The sequence below is a fragment of the Myxine glutinosa genome, chromosome 8 (genome assembly GCF_964187855.1).
Source record: "Myxine glutinosa chromosome 8, kmMyxGlut1.1, whole genome shotgun sequence".
Lineage (NCBI taxonomy): Eukaryota > Metazoa > Chordata > Myxini > Myxiniformes > Myxinidae > Myxine > Myxine glutinosa.
Window position 1 is genome coordinate 120,938,622 of NC_136268.1, and position 23,408 is coordinate 120,962,029.

Sequence of the window (23,408 nt, forward strand, 5' to 3'; positions counted from 1 at the left end):
ATCAATTGGGCACAGTCTATTCCAGGGCAAGACGAATATGTGTGCAAAGTTTGGCGATTCTCCGTGCAACGGTGTAGACGCAGTGCTGCAAACAGACAGACAGACAAACAGACAAACAGACAGATGAAAAATCGGTCAGAGACCGAGGACTTGCCGGAATTTACTTTTTTATCGGCCATTTAGGACAAATATGGCGGCTGAACCACCTGACCGATGACATCATCATTAACATATTTTATTCCCCACGGAGAGTTCTTTACAATGAGCCATGTCTCAATTTTTTCTGTTCAGCACTTTTGGAGATAGAGGTGCAACGTTTTTCGGATTTTCCAAGATGGCGGCCGAACCACGTGACCGATGACGTCATCATTAACTTATTTTATTCCCCCTGGAGAGTTCTTTCCAATGAGCCATGTCTCAATTTTTTCTATTCAGCACTTTCGGAGATATGGAGGTGTATTTTTTTCCCGTTTTTCCAAGATGGCGGCCGCACCACGTGACCGATGACGTCATCATTAACATATTTTATTCCACATGGAGAGTTCTTGACAATGAGCCATGTCTCAATTTTTTCTATTCAGCACTTTCGGAGATATGGAGGTGCTAGGTTTTTCGGTTTTTCCAAGATGGCGGCCGACCACGCGACTGATGACGTCATCATTAACATATTTTATTCCCCATGGAGAGTTCTTTACAATGAGCCATGTCTCAATTTTTTCTGTTCAGCACTTTTGGAGATATAGTGGTGCAAAGTTTTGCCGTTTTTCCAAGATGGCGGCCGACCACGTGACATATGACGTCATCATTAACATATTTTATTCCCCATGGAGAGTTCTTTACAATGAGCCATGTCTCAATTTTTTCTGTTCAGCACTTTTGGAGATATAGTGGCGCAACGTTTTGCCGTTTTTCCAAGATGGCGACCGAACCACGTGACTGATGACGTCATCATTTACATATTTTATTCCCCATGGAGAGTTCTTTACAATGAGCCATGTCTCAATTTTTTCTGTTCAGTACTTTCGGAGATATAGAGGTGCAAGGTTTTTCAGTTTTTCCAAGATGGCGGCCGAACCACGTCACCGATGACGTCATCAATTGGGCACAGTCTATTCCAGGGCAAGACCAATATGTGTGCAAAGTTTGGCGATTCGCCGTGCAACGGTGTAGACGCAGTGCTGCAAACAGACAGACAGACAGACAGACAGACAGACAGACAGACAAACAGACAGACAAACGAACAGATCAACATACTTGCCGGAAAAATTTTTCCGGCAAGTAATGAAAAATCGGTCAGAGACCGAGGACTTGCCGGAATGTACTTTTTTATCCGCCATTTAGGACAAATATGGCGGCCGAACCACGTGACCGATGACGTCATCATTAACATATTTTATTCCCCATGGAGAGTTCTTTACAATGAGGCATGTCTCAATTTTTTCTATTCAGCACTTTTGGACACATAGAGGTGCTAAGTTTTTCGGTTTTTCCAAGATGGCGGCCGAACCACGTGACATATGACGTCATCATTAACAAATTTTATTCCCCATGGAGAGTTCTTTACAATGAGCCATGTCTCAATTTTTTCTGTTCAGCACTTTTGGAGATATAGTGGTGCAAAGTTTTGCCGTTGTTCCAAGATGGCGGCCGACCACGTGACATATGACATCATCATTAACATATTTTATTCCCCATGGAGAGTTCTTTACAATGAGCCATGTCTCAATTTTTTCTGTTCAGCACTTTTGGAGATTTCGTGGTGCAAAGTTTTGCCGTTTTTCCAAGATGGCGGCCGACCACGTGACTGATGACGTCATCATTAACATATTTTATTCCCCATGGAGAGTTCTTTACAATGAGCCATGTCTCAATTTTTTCTGTTCAGTACTTTCGGAGATATAGAGATGCAAATTTTTTTCGGTTTTTCCAAGATGGCCGCCGAACCACGTGACTGATGACGTCATCATTAACATATTTTATTCCCCATGGACAGTTCTTTACAATGAGCCATGTCTCAATTTTCTCTATTCAGCACTTTCGGAGATATGGAGGTGCAAATTTTTTCCAAGATGGCGGCCGAACCACGTGACCGATGACGTCATCATTTGGGCACAGTATATTAGAGGGCAAGACAAATAAGTGTGCAAAGTTTGGCTATTCTACGTATAGAAAGATTCTACATATAGAAAATTTTCGGGTTTTTCCAAGATGGCGGCCGAACCACGTGACCAATGACGTCATCATTAACATATTTTATTCCCCATCTAGAGTTCTTTACAATGAGCCATGTCTCAATTTTTTCTGTTCAGTACTTTCGGAGATATAGAAGTACAAAGTTTTTCGGTTTTTCCAAGATGGCGGCCGAACCACGTCACCGATGACGTCATCAATTGGGCACAGTCTATTCCAGGGCAAGACCAATATGTGTGCAAAGTTTGGCGATTCTACGTGCAACGGTGTAGACGCAGTGCTGCAAACAGACAGACAGACAAACAGACAGACAAACAGTTGAAAAATCGGTCAGAGACCGAGGACTTGCCGGAATGTACTTTTTATCGGCCATTTAGAACAAATATGGCGGCCGAACCACGTGACCGATGATATCATCATTAACATATTTTATTCCCCATGGAGAGTTCTTTACAATGAGCCATGTCTCAATTTTTTCTGTTCAGCACTTTTGGAGATATAGTGGTGCAAAGTTTTGCCGTTTTTCCAAGATGGCGGCCGACCACGTGACATATGACATCATCATTAACATATTTTATTCCCCATGGAGAGTTCTTTACAATGAGCCATGTCTCAATTTTTTCTGTTCAGCACTTTTGGAGATTTCGTGGTGCAAAGTTTTGCCGTTTTTCCAAGATGGCGGCCGACCACGTGACATATGACGTCATCATTAACATATTTTATTCCCCATGGAGAGTTCTTTACAATGAGCCATGTCTCAATTTTTTCTGTTCAGTACTTTCGGAGATATAGAGGTGCAAAGTTTTTCGGTTTTTCCAAGATGGCGGCCGAACCACGTCACCGATGACGTCATCAATTGGGCACAGTCTATTCCAGGGCAAGACCAATAAGTGTGCAAAGTTTGGCGATTCTACGTGCAACGGTGTAGACGCAGTGCTGCAAACAGACAGACAGACAGACAAACAGACAAACAGACAGACAAACAGATGAAAAATCGGTCAGAGACCGAGGACTTGCCGGAATGTACTTTTTTATCGGCCATTTAGGACAAATATGGCGGCCGAAACACGTGACCGATGATGTCATCATTAACATATTTTATTCCCCATGGAGAGTTCTTTACAACGAGCCATGTCTCAATTTTTTCTATTCAGCACTTTCAGATATGGAGGTGCAATTTTTTCCCAAGATGGCGGCCGAACCACGTGACATATGACGTCATCATTAACATATTTTATTCCCCATGGAGAGTTCTTTACAATGAGCCATGTCTCAATTTTTTCTGTTCAGCACTTTTGGAGATATAGTGGTGCAAAGTTTTACCGTTTTTCCAAGATGGCGGCCGACCACGTGACATATGACGTCATCATTAATATATTTTATTCCCCATGGAGTTCTTTACAATGAGCCATGTCTCAATTTTTTCTGTTCAGCACTTTTGGAGATATAGTAGTGCAAAGTTTTGCCGTTTTTCCAAGATGGCGGCCGACCACGTGACATATGATGTCATCATTAACATATTTTATTCCCCATGGAGAGTTCTTTACAATGAGCCATGTCTCAATTTTTTCTGTTCAGTACTTTCGGAGATATAGAGGTGCAAAGTTTTTCGGTTTTTCCAAGATGGCGGCCGAACCACGTCACCGATGACGTCATCAATTGGGCACAGTCTATTCCAGGGCAAGACCAATATGTGTGCAAAGTTTGGCGATTCTACGTGCAACAGTGTAGATGCAGTGCTGCAAACAGACAGACAGACAAACAGACAGACAAACAGACAGACAAACAGACAAATGAAAAATCGGTCAGAGACCGAGGACTTGCCGGAATGTACTTTTTTATTGGCCATTTAGGACAAATATGGCGGCCGAACCACGTGACCGATGACGTCATCATTAACATATTTTATTCCCCATGGAGAGTTCTTTTCAATGAGCCATGTCTCAATTTTTTCTATTCAGCACTTTCGGAGATGTGGAGGTTTCGGTTTTTCCAATATGGCGGCCGAACCACGTGACATATGATGTCATCATTAACAAATTTTATTCCCCATGGAGAGGTCTTTACAATGAGCCATGTCTCAATTTTTTCCATTCTGCACTTTTGGAGATATAGTGGTGCAAAGTTTTTGCCGTTTTTCCAAGATGGCGGCCGACCACGTGACATATGACATCATCATTAACATATTTTATTCCCCATGGAGAGTTCTTTACAATGAGCCATGTCTCAATTTTTTCTGTTCAGCACTTTTGGAGATATAGTGGTGCAAAGTTTTGCCTTTTTTCCAAGATGGCGGCCGACCACGTGACATATGACATCATTAACATATTTTATTCCCCATGGAGAGTTTTTTACAATGAGCCATGTCTCAATTTTTTCTGTTCAGCACTTTTGGAGATTTTGTAGTGCAAAGTTTTGCCGTTTTTCCAAGATGGCGGCCGACCACGTGACTGATGACGTCATCATTAACATATTTTATTCCCCATGTGGAGTTCTTTACAATGAGCCATGTCTCAATTTTTTCTGTTCAGCACTTTTGGCGATATAGTGGTGCAAAGTTTTGCCGTTTTTCCAAGATGGCGGCCGACCACGTGACATATGACGTCATCATTAACATATTTTATTCCCATGGAGAGTTCTTTCCAATGAGCCATGTCTCAATTTTTTCTGTTCAGCACTTTTGGAGCTTTCGTGGTACAAAGTTTTGCCGTTTTTCCAAGATGGCGGCCGACCACGTGACTGATGACGTCATCATTAACATATTTTATTCCCCATGGAGAGTTCTTTACAATGAGCCATGTCTCAATTTTTTCTGTTCTGCTCTTTTGGAGATATAGTGGTGCAAAGTTTTGCCGTTTTTCCAAGATGGCAGCCGACCACGTGACATATGACGTCATCATTAACAGATTGTTTTCCCCATGGAGAGTTCTTTACAATGAGCCATGTCTCAATTTTTTCTGTTCAGTACTTTCGGAGATATAGAGGTGCAAAGTTTTTCGGTTTTTCCAAGATGGCGGCCGAACCACGTCACCGATGACGTCATCAATTGGGCACAGTCTATTCCAGGGCAAGACCAATATGTGTGCAAAGTTTGGCGATTCTAAGTGCAACGGTGTAGACGCAGTGCTGCAAACAGACAGACAGACAGACAAACAGACAAACAGACAAACAGACAAACAAACGAACAGATCAACATACTTGCCGGAATCTTTTCCGGCAAGTAACAAACGAACAGATCAACATACTTGCCGGAAAATTTTTCCGGCAAGTAACAAACGAACAGATCAACATACTTGCCGGAAAATTTTTCCGGCAAGTAATGAAAAATCGGTCAGAGACCGAGGACTTGCCGGAATGTACTTTTTTATCGGCCATTTAGGACAAATATGGCGGCCGAACCATGTGACCGATGACGTCATCATTAACATATATTATTCCCCATGGAGAGTTCTTTACAATGAGTCATGTCTCAATTTTTTCTATTCAGCACTTTCGGAGATATTGAGGTGCTAGGTTTTTCCAAGATGGCGGCTAACCCACGTGACCGATGACGTCATTATTAACATATTTTATTCCCCATGGAGAGTTCATTACAATGAGCCATGTCTCAATTTTTTCTATTCAGCACTTTCGGAGACATGGAGGTGCTAGGTTTTTCCAAGATGGCCGCTAAACCACGTGACCGATGACGTCATTATTAACATATTTTATTCCCCATGGAGAGTTCTTTACAATGAGTCATGTCTCAATTTTTTCTATTCAGCACTTTCAGAGATATGGAGGTGCTAGGTTTTTCGGTTTTTCCAAGATGGCGGCCGAACCACGTGACATATGACGTCATCATTAACAAATTTTATTCCCCATGGAGAGTTCTTTACAATGAGCCATTTCTCAATTTCTTCTGTTCAGCACTTTTGGAGATATAGTGGTGCAAAAGTTTTGCCGTTTTTCCAAGATGGCGGCCGACCACGTGACATATGACATCATCATTAACATATTTTATTCCCCATGGAGAGTTCTTTACAATGAGCCATGTCTCAATTTTTTCTGTTCAGCACTTTTGGAGATTTCGTGGTGCAAAGTTTTGCCGTTTTTCCAAGATGGCGGCCGACCACGTGACTGATGACGTCATCATTAACATATTTTATTCCCCATGGAGAGTTCTTTACAATGAGCCATGTCTCAATTTTTTCTGTTCAGCACTTTTGGAGATATAGTGGTGCAAAGTTTTGCCGTTTTTCCAAGATGGCGGCCGACCACGTGACATATGACGTCATCATTAACATATTTTATTCCCCATGGAGAGTTCTTTACAATGAGCCATGTCTCAATTTTTTCTGTTCAGCACTTTTGGGGATATAGTGGTGCAACGTTTTGCCGTTTTTCCAAGATGGCGACCGAACCACGTGACTGATGACGTCATCATTTACATATTTTATTCCCCATGGAGAGTTCTTTACAATGAGCCATGTCTCAATTTTTTCTGTTCAGTACTTTCGGAGATATAGAGGTGCAAAGTTTTTCGGTTTTTCCAAGATGGCGGCCGAACCACGTCACCGATGACGTCATCAATTGGGCACAGTCTATTCCAGGGCAAGACCAATATGTGTGCAAAGTTTGGCGATTCTACGTGCAACGGTGTAGACGCAGTGCTGCAAACAGACAGACAGACAGACAAACAGACAGACAAACAGATGAAAAATCGGTCAGAGACCGAGGACTTGCCGGAATTTACTTTTTTATTGGCCATTTAGGACAAATATGGCGGCTGAACCACGTGACCAGTGACGTCATCATTAACATATTTTATTCCCCATGGAGAGTTCTTTCCAATGAGCCAAGTCTCAAATTTTTCTATTCAGGACTTTCGGAGATATGGAGGTGCTAAGTTTTTCGGTTTTTCCAAGATGGCGGCCGACCACGTGACTGATGACGTCATCATTAACATATTTTATTCCGCATGGAGAGTTCTTTACAATGAGCCATGTCTCAATTTTTTCTGTTCAGCACTTTTGGAGATTTCGTGGTGCAAAGTTTTGCCGTTTTTCCAAGATGGCGGCCGACCACGTGACTGATGATGTCATCATTAACATATTTTATTCCCCATGGAGAGTTCTTTACAATGAGCCATGTCTCAATTTTTTCTGTTGAGTACTTTCGGAGATATAGAAGTGCAAAGTTTTTCGGTTTTTCCAAGATGGCGGCCGAACCACGTCACCGATGACGTCACCAATTGGGCACAGTCTATTCCAGGGCAAGACCAATATGTGTGCAAAGTTTGGCGATTCTCCGTGCAACGGTGTAGACGCAGTGCTGCAAACAGACAGACAAACAGACAGATGAAAAATCGGTCAGAGACCGAGGACTTGCCGGAATGTACTTTTTTATCCGCCATTTAGGACAAATATGGCGGCCGAACCACGTGACCGATGACGTCATCATTAACATATTTTATTCCCCATGGAGAGTTCTTTACAATGAGGCATGTCTCAATTTTTTCTATTCAGCACTTTTGGACACATAGAGGTGCTAAGTTTTTCGGTTTTTCCAAGATGGCGGCCGAACCACGTGACATATGACGTCATCATTAACAAATTTTATTCCCCATGGAGAGTTCTTTACAATGAGCCATGTCTCAATTTTTTCTGTTCAGCACTTTTGGAGATATAGTGGTGCAAAGTTTTGCCGTTGTTCCAAGATGGCGGCCGACCACGTGACATATGACATCATCATTAACATATTTTATTCCCCATGGAGAGTTCTTTACAATGAGCCATGTCTCAATTTTTTCTGTTCAGCACTTTTGGAGATTTCGTGGTGCAAAGTTTTGCCGTTTTTCCAAGATGGCGGCCGACCACGTGACTGATGACGTCATCATTAACATATTTTATTCCCCATGGAGAGTTCTTTACAATGAGCCATGTCTCAATTTTTTCTGTTCAGTACTTTCGGAGATATAGAGGTGCAAATTTTTTTCGGTTTTTCCAAGATGGCCGCCGAACCACGTGACTGATGACGTCATCATTAACATATTTTATTCCCCATGGACAGTTCTTTACAATGAGCCATGTCTCAATTTTCTCTATTCAGCACTTTCGGAGATATGGAGGTGCAAATTTTTTCCAAGATGGCGGCCGAACCACGTGACCGATGACGTCATCATTTGGGCACAGTATATTAGAGGGCAAGACAAATAAGTGTGCAAAGTTTGGCTATTCTACGTATAGAAAGATTCTACATATAGAAAATTTTCGGGTTTTTCCAAGATGGCGGCCGAACCACGTGACCAATGACGTCATCATTAACATATTTTATTCCCCATCTAGAGTTCTTTACAATGAGCCATGTCTCAATTTTTTCTGTTCAGTACTTTCGGAGATATAGAAGTACAAAGTTTTTCGGTTTTTCCAAGATGGCGGCCGAACCACGTCACCGATGACGTCATCAATTGGGCACAGTCTATTCCAGGGCAAGACCAATATGTGTGCAAAGTTTGGCGATTCTACGTGCAACGGTGTAGACGCAGTGCTGCAAACAGACAGACAGACAAACAGACAGACAAACAGTTGAAAAATCGGTCAGAGACCGAGGACTTGCCGGAATGTACTTTTTATCGGCCATTTAGAACAAATATGGCGGCCGAACCACGTGACCGATGATATCATCATTAACATATTTTATTCCCCATGGAGAGTTCTTTACAATGAGCCATGTCTCAATTTTTTCTGTTCAGCACTTTTGGAGATATAGTGGTGCAAAGTTTTGCCGTTTTTCCAAGATGGCGGCCGACCACGTGACATATGACATCATCATTAACATATTTTATTCCCCATGGAGAGTTCTTTACAATGAGCCATGTCTCAATTTTTTCTGTTCAGCACTTTTGGAGATTTCGTGGTGCAAAGTTTTGCCGTTTTTCCAAGATGGCGGCCGACCACGTGACATATGACGTCATCATTAACATATTTTATTCCCCATGGAGAGTTCTTTACAATGAGCCATGTCTCAATTTTTTCTGTTCAGTACTTTCGGAGATATAGAGGTGCAAAGTTTTTCGGTTTTTCCAAGATGGCGGCCGAACCACGTCACCGATGACGTCATCAATTGGGCACAGTCTATTCCAGGGCAAGACCAATAAGTGTGCAAAGTTTGGCGATTCTACGTGCAACGGTGTAGACGCAGTGCTGCAAACAGACAGACAGACAGACAAACAGACAAACAGACAGACAAACAGATGAAAAATCGGTCAGAGACCGAGGACTTGCCGGAATGTACTTTTTTATCCGCCATTTAGGACAAATATGGCGGCCGAACCACGTGACCGATGACGTCATCATTAACATATTTTATTCCCCATGGAGAGTTCTTTACAATGAGGCATGTCTCAATTTTTTCTATTCAGCACTTTTGGACACATAGAGGTGCTAAGTTTTTCGGTTTTTCCAAGATGGCGGCCGAACCACGTGACATATGACGTCATCATTAACAAATTTTATTCCCCATGGAGAGTTCTTTACAATGAGCCATGTCAATTTTTTCTGTTCAGCACTTTTGGAGATATAGTGGTGCAAAGTTTTGCCGTTTTTCCAAGATGGCGGCCGACCACGTGACATATGACATCATCATTAACATATTTTATTCCCCATGGAGAGTTCTTTACAATGAGCCATGTCTCAATTTTTTCTGTTCAGCACTTTTGGAGATATAGTGGTGCAAAGTTTTGCCGTTTTTCCAAGATGGCGGCCGACCACGTGACATATGACATCATCATTAACATATTTTATTCCCCATGGAGAGTTCTTTACAATGAGCCATGTCTCAATTTTTTCTGTTCAGCACTTTTGGAGATTTCGTGGTGCAAAGTTTTGCCGTTTTTCCAAGATGGCGGCCGACCACGTGACTGATGACGTCATCATTAACATATTTTATTCCCCATGGAGAGTTCTTTACAATGAGCCATGTCTCAATTTTTTCTGTTCAGCACTTTTGGAGATATAGTGGTGCAAAGTTTTGCCGTTTTTCCAAAATGGCGGCCGACCACGTGACATATGACATCATCATTAACATATTTTATTCCCCATGGAGAGTTCTTTACAATGAGCCATGTCTCAATTTTTTCTGTTCAGCACTTTTGGAGATATAGTGGTGCAAAGTTTTGCTGTTTTTCCAAGATGGTGGCCGACCACGTGACTGATGACGTCATCATTAACATATTTTATTCCCCATGGAGAGTTCTTTACAATGAGCCATGTCTCAATTTTTTCTGTTCAGTACTTTCGGAGATATAGAGGTGCAAATTTTTTCGGTTTTTCCAAGATGGCGGCCGAACCACGTCACCGATGACGTCATCAATTGGGCACAGTCTATTCCAGGGCAAGACCAATATGTGTGCAAAGTTTGGCGATTCTCCGTGCAACGGTGTAGACGCAGTGCTGCAAACAGACAGACAAACAGACAGACAAACAGACAAACAGACAAACAGACAAATGAAAAATCGGTCAGAGACCGAGGACTTGCCGGAATGTCCTTTTTTATCGGCCATTTAGGACAAATATGGCGGCCGAACCACGTGACCAATGAGGTCATCATTAACATATTTTATTCCCCATGGAGATTTCTTTACAATGAGCCATGTCTCAATTTTTTCTGTTCAGCACTTTTGGAGATTTTGTGGTGCAAAGTTTTGCCGTTTTTCCAAGATGGCGGCCGACCACGTGACTGATGACGTCATCATTAACATATTTTATTCCCCATGGAGAGTTCTTTACAATGAGCCTTGTCTCAATTTTTTCTATTCAGCACTTTCGGAGATATGGAGGTGCTAAGTTTTTCGGTTTTTCCAAGATGGCGGCCGACCACGTGACTGATGACGTCATCATTAACATATTTTATTCCCCATGGAGAGTTCTTTACAATGAGCCATGTCTCAATTTTTTCTGTTCAGTACTTTCGGAGATATAGAGGTGCAAATTTATTCGGTTTATCCAAGATGGCGGCCGAACCACGTCACTGATGACGTCATCATTGAGGCACAGTATATTAGAGGGCAAGACCATTATGTGTGCAAAGTTTGGCGATTCTCCGTGCAACGGTGTAGACGCAGTGCTGCAAACAGACAAACAGACAGACAAACAGACAGACAAACAGACAGACAGACAAACAAACGAACAGATCAACATACTTGCCGGAAAATTTTTCCGGCAAGTAACGAACAGATCAACATACTTGCCGGAAAATTTTTCCGGCAAGTAACAAATGAAAAATCGGTCAGAGACCGAGGACTTGCCGGAATTTACTTTTTTATCGGCCATTTAGGACAAATATGGCGGCTGAACCACCTGACCGATGACATCATCATTAACATATTTTATTCCCCACGGAGAGTTCTTTACAATGAGCCATGTCTCAATTTTTTCTGTTCAGCACTTTTGGAGATAGAGGTGCAACGTTTTTCGGATTTTCCAAGATGGCGGCCGAACCACGTGACCGATGACGACATCATTAACATATTTTATTCCCCCTGGAGAGTTCTTTCCAATGAGCCATGTCTCAATTTTTTCTGTTCAGCACTTTTGGAGATAGAGGTGCAACGTTTTTCGGATTTTCCAAGATGGCGGCCGAACCACGTGACCGATGACGTCATCATTAACTTATTTTATTCCCCCTGGAGAGTTCTTTCCAATGAGCCATGTCTCAATTTTTTCTATTCAGCACTTTCGGAGATATGGAGGTGTATTTTTTTCCCGTTTTTCCAAGATGGCGGCCGCACCACGTGACCGATGACGTCATCATTAACATATTTTATTCCACATGGAGAGTTCTTGACAATGAGCCATGTCTCAATTTTTTCTATTCAGCACTTTCGGAGATATGGAGGTGCTAGGTTTTTCGGTTTTTCCAAGATGGCGGCCGACCACGCGACTGATGACGTCATCATTAACATATTTTATTCCCCATGGAGAGTTCTTTACAATGAGCCATGTCTCAATTTTTTCTGTTCAGCACTTTTGGAGATATAGTGGTGCAAATTTTTGCCGTTTTTCCAAGATGGCGGCCGACCACGTGACATATGACGTCATCATTAACATATTTTATTCCCCATGGAGAGTTCTTTACAATGAGCCATGTCTCAATTTTTTCTGTTCAGCACTTTTGGAGATATAGTGGCGCAACGTTTTGCCGTTTTTCCAAGATGGCGACCGAACCACGTGACTGATGACGTCATCATTTACATATTTTATTCCCCATGGAGAGTTCTTTACAATGAGCCATGTCTCAATTTTTTCTGTTCAGTACTTTCGGAGATATAGAGGTGCAAGGTTTTTCAGTTTTTCCAAGATGGCGGCCGAACCACGTCACCGATGACGTCATCAATTGGGCACAGTCTATTCCAGGGCAAGACCAATATGTGTGCAAAGTTTGGCGATTCGCCGTGCAACGGTGTAGACGCAGTGCTGCAAACAGACAGACAGACAGACAGACAGACAGACAGACAGACAAACAGACAGACAAACGAACAGATCAACATACTTGCCGGAAAATTTTTTCCGGCAAGTAACGAACAGATCAACATACTTGCCGGAAAATTTTTTCCGGCAAGTAACAAAAAAAGCAAACAAACAAACAACAAAAAACAAACAAAAAAAAACCCTTGGTGTTAATTCAGCGATCGAGCTGGATTCGAACCCAGGATCCTAGTATCCCGAGCCGCACCCTAGCCGCTAAGGCAACACCAGGCTACTCCTAATATAAGTGATGTATAGTATACCTACCCGAGGGTGGGTACTATGCTAGTGTTATTGAAATGTGCATTTCATACTTTAATTCTTACTCCACTTGTCATCTTAATTATTCAACTTCCCTCCATCCCCTCTCGCCTCCTCACCCAAATGCACAATGGTTGTTCCAGGGTGAGGTTTGTAAAATTTTCCAGTGGGGGGAATTAAATTGACAGACACCATGGAGTTTTGTTTTGTTATTTCTGAGTTTTATAGCTTACAAACTTTACATAACTGAAAAATACATTTCTCACACTGAAAATAAAAGGAATGAAAAAATAATCTTGGAACTAAATACATGTACAGATTCAAAATGTATTACCACTTAAATCAAGGTTTGACATTTTTATTGACCAAAGTCAGACAACAAATTAAAATTGCTTTTATATACTCACCCATTTCGCCAAGATACTGGATCATTCTAACAAAACCGATTGATATGGTGGGAGACGGTGTCCTCCTTCCCGGTCTTTCATGTAGGGTTGTCCTCAGTGATGTGGTGACCCTCCTTAATCCACAATTCTGTATATTTCTCAGCTTGGAAAGTGTCAGAGGTTCAGCCCGTCAAATGAGGTCACATCTTCTTCGGTAGATAGACCTTCTGCTGAAGATGAAACGACTTGTCGTCCAACTCCACCAGATGTCTCTCAAGTAGTTGCTGCTGCTGCAAAGCAACAGAAGTGCTTTTCTGTGGGACCTTTCGACATCCTCGATGAGTCTGTCCCGCTTGGGATTCTGTGTGTAATAAGCTAATAACTGATGGAAAACTGGACATTTTGCCAAAACTTTTTTGTATGCAGCCTCTGGCTGCTAGTTCCATTATTGCTGGGAGCGCGACTATTCCGCTGATTCGGGGACCCCGATTCCAGCACTAGGTGGCCCCTTGGTCCATTGGTCTTCACTGCATTGTAGCATACCTGCCTCCTGAAGTCGGGGGCCTTTTGGATCTTCAGAGTCTTGTGGGTCCTCTGGGTCTTTTGTGTCCTCAGAGTTTGGGTCTTTTGTGTCTTCTGGGTCATCAGGGTCAGATTTGGGGTCTGTTGGATCCTCTGGGACTTTTGGGTCCTCTGGGACTTGAGGATCTTACGGGTGTTAAAGGGTCTTTTAAAGGTTGAAGGGGTCTCAGCAGTCTAAAGAGTTAAAGTGTACATTTGAATAGTACGTAATTAATTGACACAAAAAGAATGACACACAACACAACACAACACACACCAAATGCATTTAGAGTAGAAGCTGGTTCTCATTTTGCCGACCGCGGAAGCAGGTTGAGTCTATCCACCTGGGCCTGGGCTGTGTTCCATTAGCAATCAGCTTGCCATCGCTTGCCAAGCCAGCCGTCCCTTTTCAACAACCAAACAAACATATGCGCAAAACTAACACATCCGCCAAACAAACACATCCGCCAAACAAACACATCCGCCAAACTAACACATCCGCCAAACTAACACATCCGCCAAACTAACACATCCGCCAAACAAACACATGCGCCAAACTAAGACATCCGCCAAACTAAGACATCCGCCAAACAAACACATGCGCCAAACAAACACATGCGCCAAACAAACACATGTGCCAAACAAACACATGCGCCAAACTAAGGCATCCGCCAAACAAACACATACGCCAAACTAACACACCTGCCAAACAAACATATGCGCAAAACAAGCACATCTGCCAACCAAACACATCCGCCAAACAAACACATCCGCCAAACAAACACATCCGCCAAACAAACACATGCGCCAAACAAACACATGCGCCAAACAAACACATGCGCCAAACAAACACATCCGCCAAACAAACACACACGCCAAACTAACACACCTGCCAAACAAACATATGCACAAAACAAGCACATCCGCCAAACAAACACATCCGCCAAACACATCCGTCAAACAAACACATCCGCCAAACAAACACATCTGCCAAACAAACATATACGCCAAACTAACACACCTGCCAAACAAACATATGCGCAAAACTAAGACATCCGCCAAACTAACACATGCGCCAAACAAAGACATCCGCCAAACGAACACATCCGCAAAACAAACACATCCGCCAAACTAACACATCCGCCAAACAAACACATGCGCCAAACTGAGACATCCACCAAACGAACACATCCGCCAAACTAACACATCCGCCAAACTAACACATCCGCCAAACTAACACATCCGCCAAACTAACACATCCGCCAAACAAACACATGCGCCAAACTAAGACATCCGCCAAACTAACACATGCGCCAAACAAAGACATCCGCCAAACTAACACATCCGCCAAACTAACACATCGGCCAAACTAACACATCCGCCAAACTAACACATCCGCCAAACCAACATGGATCTCGCGAGATCTTGGAGACGGCGGTAGCGATTCTCGAAGCTCCACACGGTCTCCACGTTTTCAAAATTAAGTCTGTTCACAATTGTATTTTGTCGAAACTGTATTTATCTTTCGGTGTGTGAAGTTATAGTGTGCACCTTGGAAGTTTCTCGGTGTTTATCTTTCATAAATTAATCGTCTGTTTGCCACGTCACGAGCAAGGCCTTTGCCGCGTCGCCAGCGATTTGAAATCGAAGTTAAGTAATTGTTCCCATTTGTATTTTCGTTATAACTATTTATTTTATGGTGTGTGTACGTGTATTGTGTCCCGAGGAAGATTTTCGGTGCAAATCTTTCATACCTTTATTGAAAATAGTGTTAATTCGTGTCGTGTCTTGAGGCCTTGTACAGTGTACAACCTTGAGGCTTTGTTTTTCTCTCAGCGGTCCGTCGTTTGTGATCCAATAACTTTCGTTCTCTGTTTTCCCAGTCTTTTCACCCCATAGCCTACTACTTCCTTGTGTAAATCTCAACAAAAAAACAAAAAACAAAAAACATTTCCTTCTCTGTTCTCATTCGTTTATTCATTCTTAATAGTTCGTTCGTTCTTCGACCACGTGTTTCTCCCCCATTTCCCCAGATAGTTTTCACTGTTATTAACCTTCAATGTTTACACTTTCCCCTCAAGTTATGTATTCCGTCATATATTATAACACCTTTTTCTTCTTCTTCTTTAAAAGGCTGCTTTCGACTTGCTCACCAAATCTATTCATCCCCAAAAAAAATTCCATCTCCTATAGTGCCTTTTTTCTACATTCCCTAAACTCTCCTGCACTCCATCCTCCATTCAGCGTCCTTAAACGAATTTTTAACTCGAAGGTCACAAGAAACTCATTTTGCAATAAATGTTCGTTTCCCATTAATCGTACACTTTCTAAAATCAAATCTCACCCCTCCCCTCCAAATCTTCCCCATAACCCCTCCCCTACAAATCTTCCCCATCACCCCTCCTCTCCAAATCTTCCCCATCACCCCTCCCCTCCAAATCTTCCCCATCACCCATCCCTTTCAGATCTTCCCCCTTTCCCCTCCCCTCCTAATCCTCCCCATCACCCATCCCTTTCAAATCTCCCCCTTGCCCCCTCCATCCTAAACTACCCCCTCAACCCTCCCCTCGAAGACTCCCCCTCGGCCCTCCCCTCCTAGACTCCTCCCTCACCCCTCCCCTCCAAATCTCCCCCATATCCCATCCCTTTCAAATCCCTCCCCTTGTTCCTTCCCTTCCAAACTCCCCCCTCGCCCCTCCCCTTCAAATCTCCCCACCCTCATTTCTTCTCAATTTCCCCCCTCTCACTCCCCCTCCTCAAAGCATCCTCCCCGCTTCTTCCCCCTTCCAGCTCTCACCTCCATCTCCCCCAACCTTCAGCCTCGCTCTTCCCCCTCCTCAAATAACACCTCATTGTGCCTCACCCAATCACCATCAAACCTTTTGTCCGCTCCATCCTTCCCTTTCTCCGAGCTATTCTGAAATCTCTGACACACCTTCAACAGCTCTCCCTACCTCTTCCACCTCTTCCACATCTTACCCTACCCCTCCTCCCCCCTGTTCTGTATCCGATTCTCCCCCTTCATCTTCATTAACGGTATGGACCTCAAACATCCGGGGCCTTCGTTCAAACTTAACTGATCTCTCCATACAGGTTGCTTCTGTCAAACCAGACGTGATCTGCTTAACAGAAACTTTCCTCCTTCATGATATCTCTGATTCCTTAGTACCTCTCCCGGGTTACTCCCTCCTCCGGTATGATAGACCTGAGCCTCGTCCTGGAGGTGGGGTTGCTATCTTTATCAAAAACTCTCCTCCTCACTCGCCCTGCACTGCACTCTCTCCACCTCACCCCCAGGAATACCTCTGGCTACGGCTTCCCCTTCGCTCCCACCTCTTGTTCATATGTGTGTTGTACCGTCCACCAAACAGTGATGACTCCATCTACATCTCGCTGTCTGATAATATGGACCAACTTCTATCTACTCATCGCAACTCTCTCTTCCTCATATGTGGTGATTTCAACTGTCATCATGCCAGTTGGCTGGGTGTAGGTACCTCTCTCACCAGCCATGGCTCCTCAGCAAAGGACTTCTGCGACTCACTGGGACTGACACAATCTGTCAATTTCCCGACCCGGATCTCAGTCAACGGAACATCTTCTCTTCTGGACTTGGTTATGACTAACTTCCGTGAAAATGTCTGCTGCTCTTCTTCTGCTCCAATCGGATCATCTGATCATGTCCTTGTTAAAGTGGACATCTCTCTGACCATTCTCAGGGAGCCTGCTCAGCGTCGACGAGTCTGGAATTTCACTCAGGCCAACTGGCACGGTCTTCAAGCAGCCATCAATCATCTGGACTGGTCTCCCATCTCTACTGCCTCTGACATCAACTCATCCTGGGAATTCTTCCAAAGTAAATTGCTTTCTCTCATGCACAGATTTATCCCATCTCGTCTTCAGTTGTCATACCCTTCCTCCCGTCCATGGTACACGGAATCTTGTGGTGAGGATGTTGCCCAGAAACAACTTGCCTTTGTCTCTTGGAAAGCAAATCCAACGGAAGGAAATCTCATTTCCTTTCACAAAGCCCGAAACAAGTGTGTGTCCACCCTCAGGAGAGCCAGGAAACAATATCTCTCCGTTCTCAAAACCGAACTCTCTTATCTGTCTCCCTCTTCCAAATCCTGGTGGCGTCTGGTCAAATCCGTTTCTGGTGTTTGTTCCCCCTCCATCCCCTCCCTTACCTCAAACGGCTACACAGCTGACTCCGCACGTGAAAAAGCTGAATGCCTCAACTCTGTGTTTGCCTCTAAATCTTGTGTCCCAAACCCATCCCTCTCTGTACCCACCATACCCACTCGTACCCAGCTGCTCCTGGACTCCGTGTCCTTTCCTCCTGACAAGGTGGAAAAGTTTCTGTCAACCCTCGACTCTGATTCTGCAACTGGACCCGACGGCATCAGCCCACGGGTCCTAAAATCCTGCTCTGCCGCTCTATCTCACCCTCTCTCTGTTCTCTTCACCCTCTATTTTGCTCAAGGTCAACTGCCATCTGCTTGGAAATCAGCCAACATCACCGCTTTGCACAAAAAAGGTGCAAAAACAGATCCTAGCAACTACAGACCAATCAGCCTTCTCCCAATGATCAGCAAAGTCATGGAATCCATCATTTCTTCAGATATGAAATCTTTCCTCTTCTCCAATGGCTTGATATCTGATCATCAATTTGGTTTCAGACCAGGTCACTCGACTCTGGACATGCTGCTTCTGCTGTCTCAACAATGGATGGAGGTCCTCAATGCCAAACAGGAAATTAGAGCTGTCTCCCTCGACATATCACGTGCCTTCGATACGGTCTGGCACCCCGCTCTGCTCACCAAACTCTCCTCCTTTGGTATCCATGGAAATCTCCACGCATGGCTGGCGGACTTCCTCTCTGGTCGTCGTCAACGTGTGGCCCTGAATGGGTTTCTCTCATCTCCTCTTCCTGTTCAGGCTGGAGTTCCCCAAGGCAGTGTTCTGGGCCCTGTGCTTTTTCTGGTCTTCATCAATGATCTCTCTGACTCTCTTGAAAATCCTCTCTATCTCTTTGCTGATGACTCCACTCTCTGCCGCTCCATTCCTCTTCCCTCAGATCGGCAGTCTGCAGCCTCCTCACTCTCTGAAGACTTGGACAAAATCACAGACTGGTCAAACAAGTGGAACATGTCTTTCAATCCTGACAAATCTCACACTCTTACTATGTCTCTCCAAAAAGATCGACTGGACAACCCTCCCATCTACTTTCTCAACAATCCTCTCCAGGAAGTTCTGTCGCTCAAGCTTTTGGGTCTCACTATCTGCCATGATCTTTCTTGGGAAAACCACATTTCCAAGCTGGCCTCCAAAGCCAGTCGCCGACTGGGCATCCTCCGTCGTGCGAAGTCCTTCCTCGGCACACCTGAGCTCCTCACCATATACAAGGCTTTCATCCGCAGCTCAATGGAATACTGTTCTCCCCTATGGGCCGGTGCTCCTGCCTCACACCTAGCTCGGCTTCACGCTGTTGAAACCAAAGCTTTCAGAATTATTGGAATCTCCCGCGATGAAGCTATCTCTGAGGGCCTTTCACTCACTCACCGCAGGCAGGTAGGTGGTCTTTCTGTCTTCTACCGACTCCTCTCCGGCCTTGCACCCCCAGCACTCTCTGTGCTCTGTCCCCCAAATATTCCTACAGGTCGCACAAGATCTGCCAGCAACCCTCTGATGGTTAAACTGCTGAAATCTCGGCTCTCTGCTCACCTTCACTCTTTCATTCCTCTTTTCTCCCGCCTCTGGAACAAACTCCCTCACTCCCTTCAATCCCACTCCTCCCTCCAGGTCTTTAAAACAGCTGTTCACCACCATCTCTTATCTTCCCCCATCCAAAACCTTGATCTTTTCTACCCCCCGCTAATTCACCCCAGATCCACCTTGTTTGAAATTCCAACTTCTTTCCTGGAAGTCCAGGCAGTCCATATGTGTTATACCTCTACCACCCCCCACCTTCCCATGCCCCCCCCCCCCCAAGCCCTCTCCCTCTCACAGATCTCTCGATGTCTCTCGGTCCCTGCTCTCAAATGTTGTGTTTGTGTCCTTCCCCCTCTCTCCCCATCTTGTCTACCGCTCCCGATGTAATATGTTTTATGTGTCGGTTTGTATTTCTGTGTGATTAATGTTCGCTCTTTCACGAGCCTCGATCTTGTATACAAAAAAAAAAAAAAAAAAAAACATCCGCCAAACTAACACATCGGCCAAACTAACACATCCGCCAAACTAACACATCCGCCAAACAAAGACATCCGCCAAACTAACACATCCGCCAAACTAACACATCGGCCAAACTAACACATCCACCAAACTAACACATCCGCCAAACCAACATGGATCTCGCGAGATCTTGGAGACGGCGGTAGCGATTCTCGAAGCTCCACACGGTCTCCACGTTTTCAAAATTAAGTCTGTTCACAATTGTATTTTGTCGAAACTGTATTTATCTTTCGGTGTGTGAAGTTATAGTGTGCACCTTGGAAGTTTCTCGGTGTTTATCTTTCATAAATTAATCGTCTGTTTGCCACGTCGCGAGCAAGGCCTTTGCCGCGTCGCGAGCGATTTGAAATCGAAGTTAAGTAATTGTTCCCATTTGTATTTTCGTTATAACTATTTATTTTATGGTGTGTGTACGTGTATTGTGTCCCGAGGAAGATTTTCGGTGCAAATCTTTCATACCTTTATTGAAAATAGTGTTAATTCGTGTCGTGTCTTGAGGCCTTGTACAGTGTACAACCTTGAGGCTTTGTTTTTCTCTCAGCGGTCCGTCCTTTGTGATCCAATAACTTTCGTTCTCTGTTTTCCCAGTCTTTTCACCCCATAGCCTACTTCCTTGTGTAAATCTCAACAAAAAAACAAAAAAAACAAAAACATTTCCTTCTCTGTTCTCATTCGTTTATTCATTCTTAATAGTTCGTTCGTTCTTCGACCACGTGTTTCTCCCCCATTTCCCCAGATAGTTTTCACTGTTATTAACCTTCAATGTTTACACTTTCCCCTCAAGTTATGTATTCCGTCATATATTATAACACCTTTTTCTTCTTCTTCTTTAAAAGGCTGCTTTCGACTTGCTCACCAAATCTATTCATCCCCAAAAAAAATTCCATCTCCTATAGTGCCTTTTTTCTACATTCCCTAAACTCTCCTGCACTCCATCCTCCATTCAGCGTCCTTAAACGAATTTTTAACTCGAAGGTCACAAGAAACTCATTTTGCAATAAATGTTCGTTTCCCATTAATCGTACACTTTCTAAAATCAAATCTCACCCCTCCCCTCCAAATCTTCCCCATAACCCCTCCCCTACAAATCTTCCCCATCACCCCTCCTCTCCAAATCTTCCCCATCACCCCTCCCCTCCAAATCTTCCCCATCACCCATCCCTTTCAGATCTTCCCCCTTTCCCCTCCCCTCCTAATCCTCCCCATCACCCATCCCTTTCAAATCTCCCCCTTGCCCCCTCCATCCTAAACTACCCCCTCAACCCTCCCCTCGAAGACTCCCCCTCGGCCCTCCCCTCCTAGACTCCTCCCTCACCCCTCCCCTCCAAATCTCCCCCATATCCCATCCCTTTCAAATCCCTCCCCTTGTCCCTTCCCTTCCAAACTCCCCCCTCGCCCCTCCCCTTCAAATCTCCCCACCCTCATTTCTTCTCAATTTCCCCCCCCCCTCACTCCCCCTCCTCAAAGCATCCTCCCCGCTTCTTCCCCCTTCCAGCTCTCACCTCCATCTCCCCCAACCTTCAGCCTCGCTCTTCCCCCTCCTCAAATAACACCTCATTGTGCCTCACCCAATCACCATCAAACCTTTTGTCCGCTCCATCCTTCCCTTTCTCCGAGCTATTCTGAAATCTCTGACACACCTTCAACAGCTCTCCCTACCTCTTCCACCTCTTCCACATCTTACCCTACCCCTCCTCCCCCCTGTTCTGTATCCGATTCTCCCCCTTCATCTTCATTAACGGTATGGACCTCAAACATCCGGGGCCTTCGTTCAAACTTAACTGATCTCTCCATACAGGTTGCTTCTGTCAAACCAGACGTGATCTGCTTAACAGAAACTTTCCTCCTTCATGATATCTCTGATTCCTTAGTATCTCTCCCGGGTTACTCCCTCCTCCGGTATGATAGACCTGAGCCTCGTCCTGGAGGTGGGGTTGCTATCTTTATCAAAAACTCTCCTCCTCACTCGCCCTGCACTGCACTCTCTCCACCTCACCCCCATGAATACCTCTGGCTACGGCTTCCCCTTCGCTCCCAACTCTTGTTCATATGTGTGTTGTACCGTCCACCAAACAGTGATGACTCCATCTACATCTCGCTGTCTGATAATATGGACCAACTTCTATCTACTCATCGCAACTCTCTCTTCCTCATATGTGGTGATTTCAACTGTCATCATGCCAGTTGGCTGGGTGTAGGTACCTCTCTCACCAGCCATGGCTCCTCAGCAAAGGACTTCTGCGACTCACTGGGACTGACACAATCTGTCAATTTCCCGACCCGGATCTCAGTCAACGGAACATCTTCTCTTCTGGACTTGGTTATGACTAACTTCCGTGAAAATGTCTGCTGCTCTTCTTCTGCTCCAATCGGATCATCTGATCATGTCCTTGTTAAAGTGGACATCTCTCTGTCCATTCTCAGGGAGCCTGCTCAGCGTCGGCGAGTCTGGAATTTCACTCAGGCCAACTGGCACGGTCTTCAAGCAGCCATCAATCATCTGGACTGGTCTCCCATCTCTACTGCCTCTGACATCAACTCATCCTGGGAATTCTTCCAAAGTAAATTGCTCTCTCTCATGCACAGATTTATCCCATCTCGTCTTCAGTTGTCATACCCTTCCTCCCGTCCATGGTACACGGAATCTTGTGGTGAGGATGTTGCCCAGAAACAACTTGCCTTTGTCTCTTGGAAAGCAAATCCAACGGAAGGAAATCTCATTTCCTTTCACAAAGCCCGAAACAAGTGTGTGTCCACCCTCAGGAGAGCCAGGAAACAATATCTCTCCGTTCTCAAGACCGAACTCTCTTATCTGTCTCCCTCTTCCAAATCCTGGTGGCGTCTGGTCAAATCCGTTTCTGGTGTTTGTTCCCCCTCCATCCCCTCCCTTACCTCAAACGGCTACACAGCTGACTCCGCACGTGAAAAAGCTGAATGCCTCAACTCTGTGTTTGCCTCTAGATCTTGTGTCCCAAACCCATCCCTCTCTGTACCCACCATACCCACTCGTACCCAGCTGCTCCTGGACTCCGTGTCCTTTCCTCCTGACAAGGTGGAAAAGTTTCTGTCAACCCTCGACTCTGATTCTGCAACTGGACCCGACGGCATCAGCCCACGGGTCCTAAAATCCTGCTCTGCCGCTCTATCTCACCCTCTCTCTGTTCTCTTCACCCTCTATTTTGCTCAAGGTCAACTGCCATCTGCTTGGAAATCAGCCAACATCACCGCTTTGCACAAAAAAGGTGCAAAAACAGATCCTAGCAACTACAGACCA

At 44.6% G+C, this 23,408-nt stretch overlaps 1 long non-coding RNA gene across 1 annotated transcript in view; it reads right to left on the minus strand.

Moving 5' to 3' along the window:
• Window positions 1-14,691, minus strand: part of LOC137432892 (uncharacterized) — a 169,258-nt gene extending 154,567 nt beyond the window's left edge. The window contains exon 1 of the long non-coding RNA XR_010985592.2: window positions 13,364-14,691. This is a non-coding gene — a long non-coding RNA (uncharacterized LOC137432892). The remainder of the gene's footprint in view (window positions 1-13,363) is intronic.
• Window positions 14,692-23,408: the final 8,717 nt, after the last annotated feature.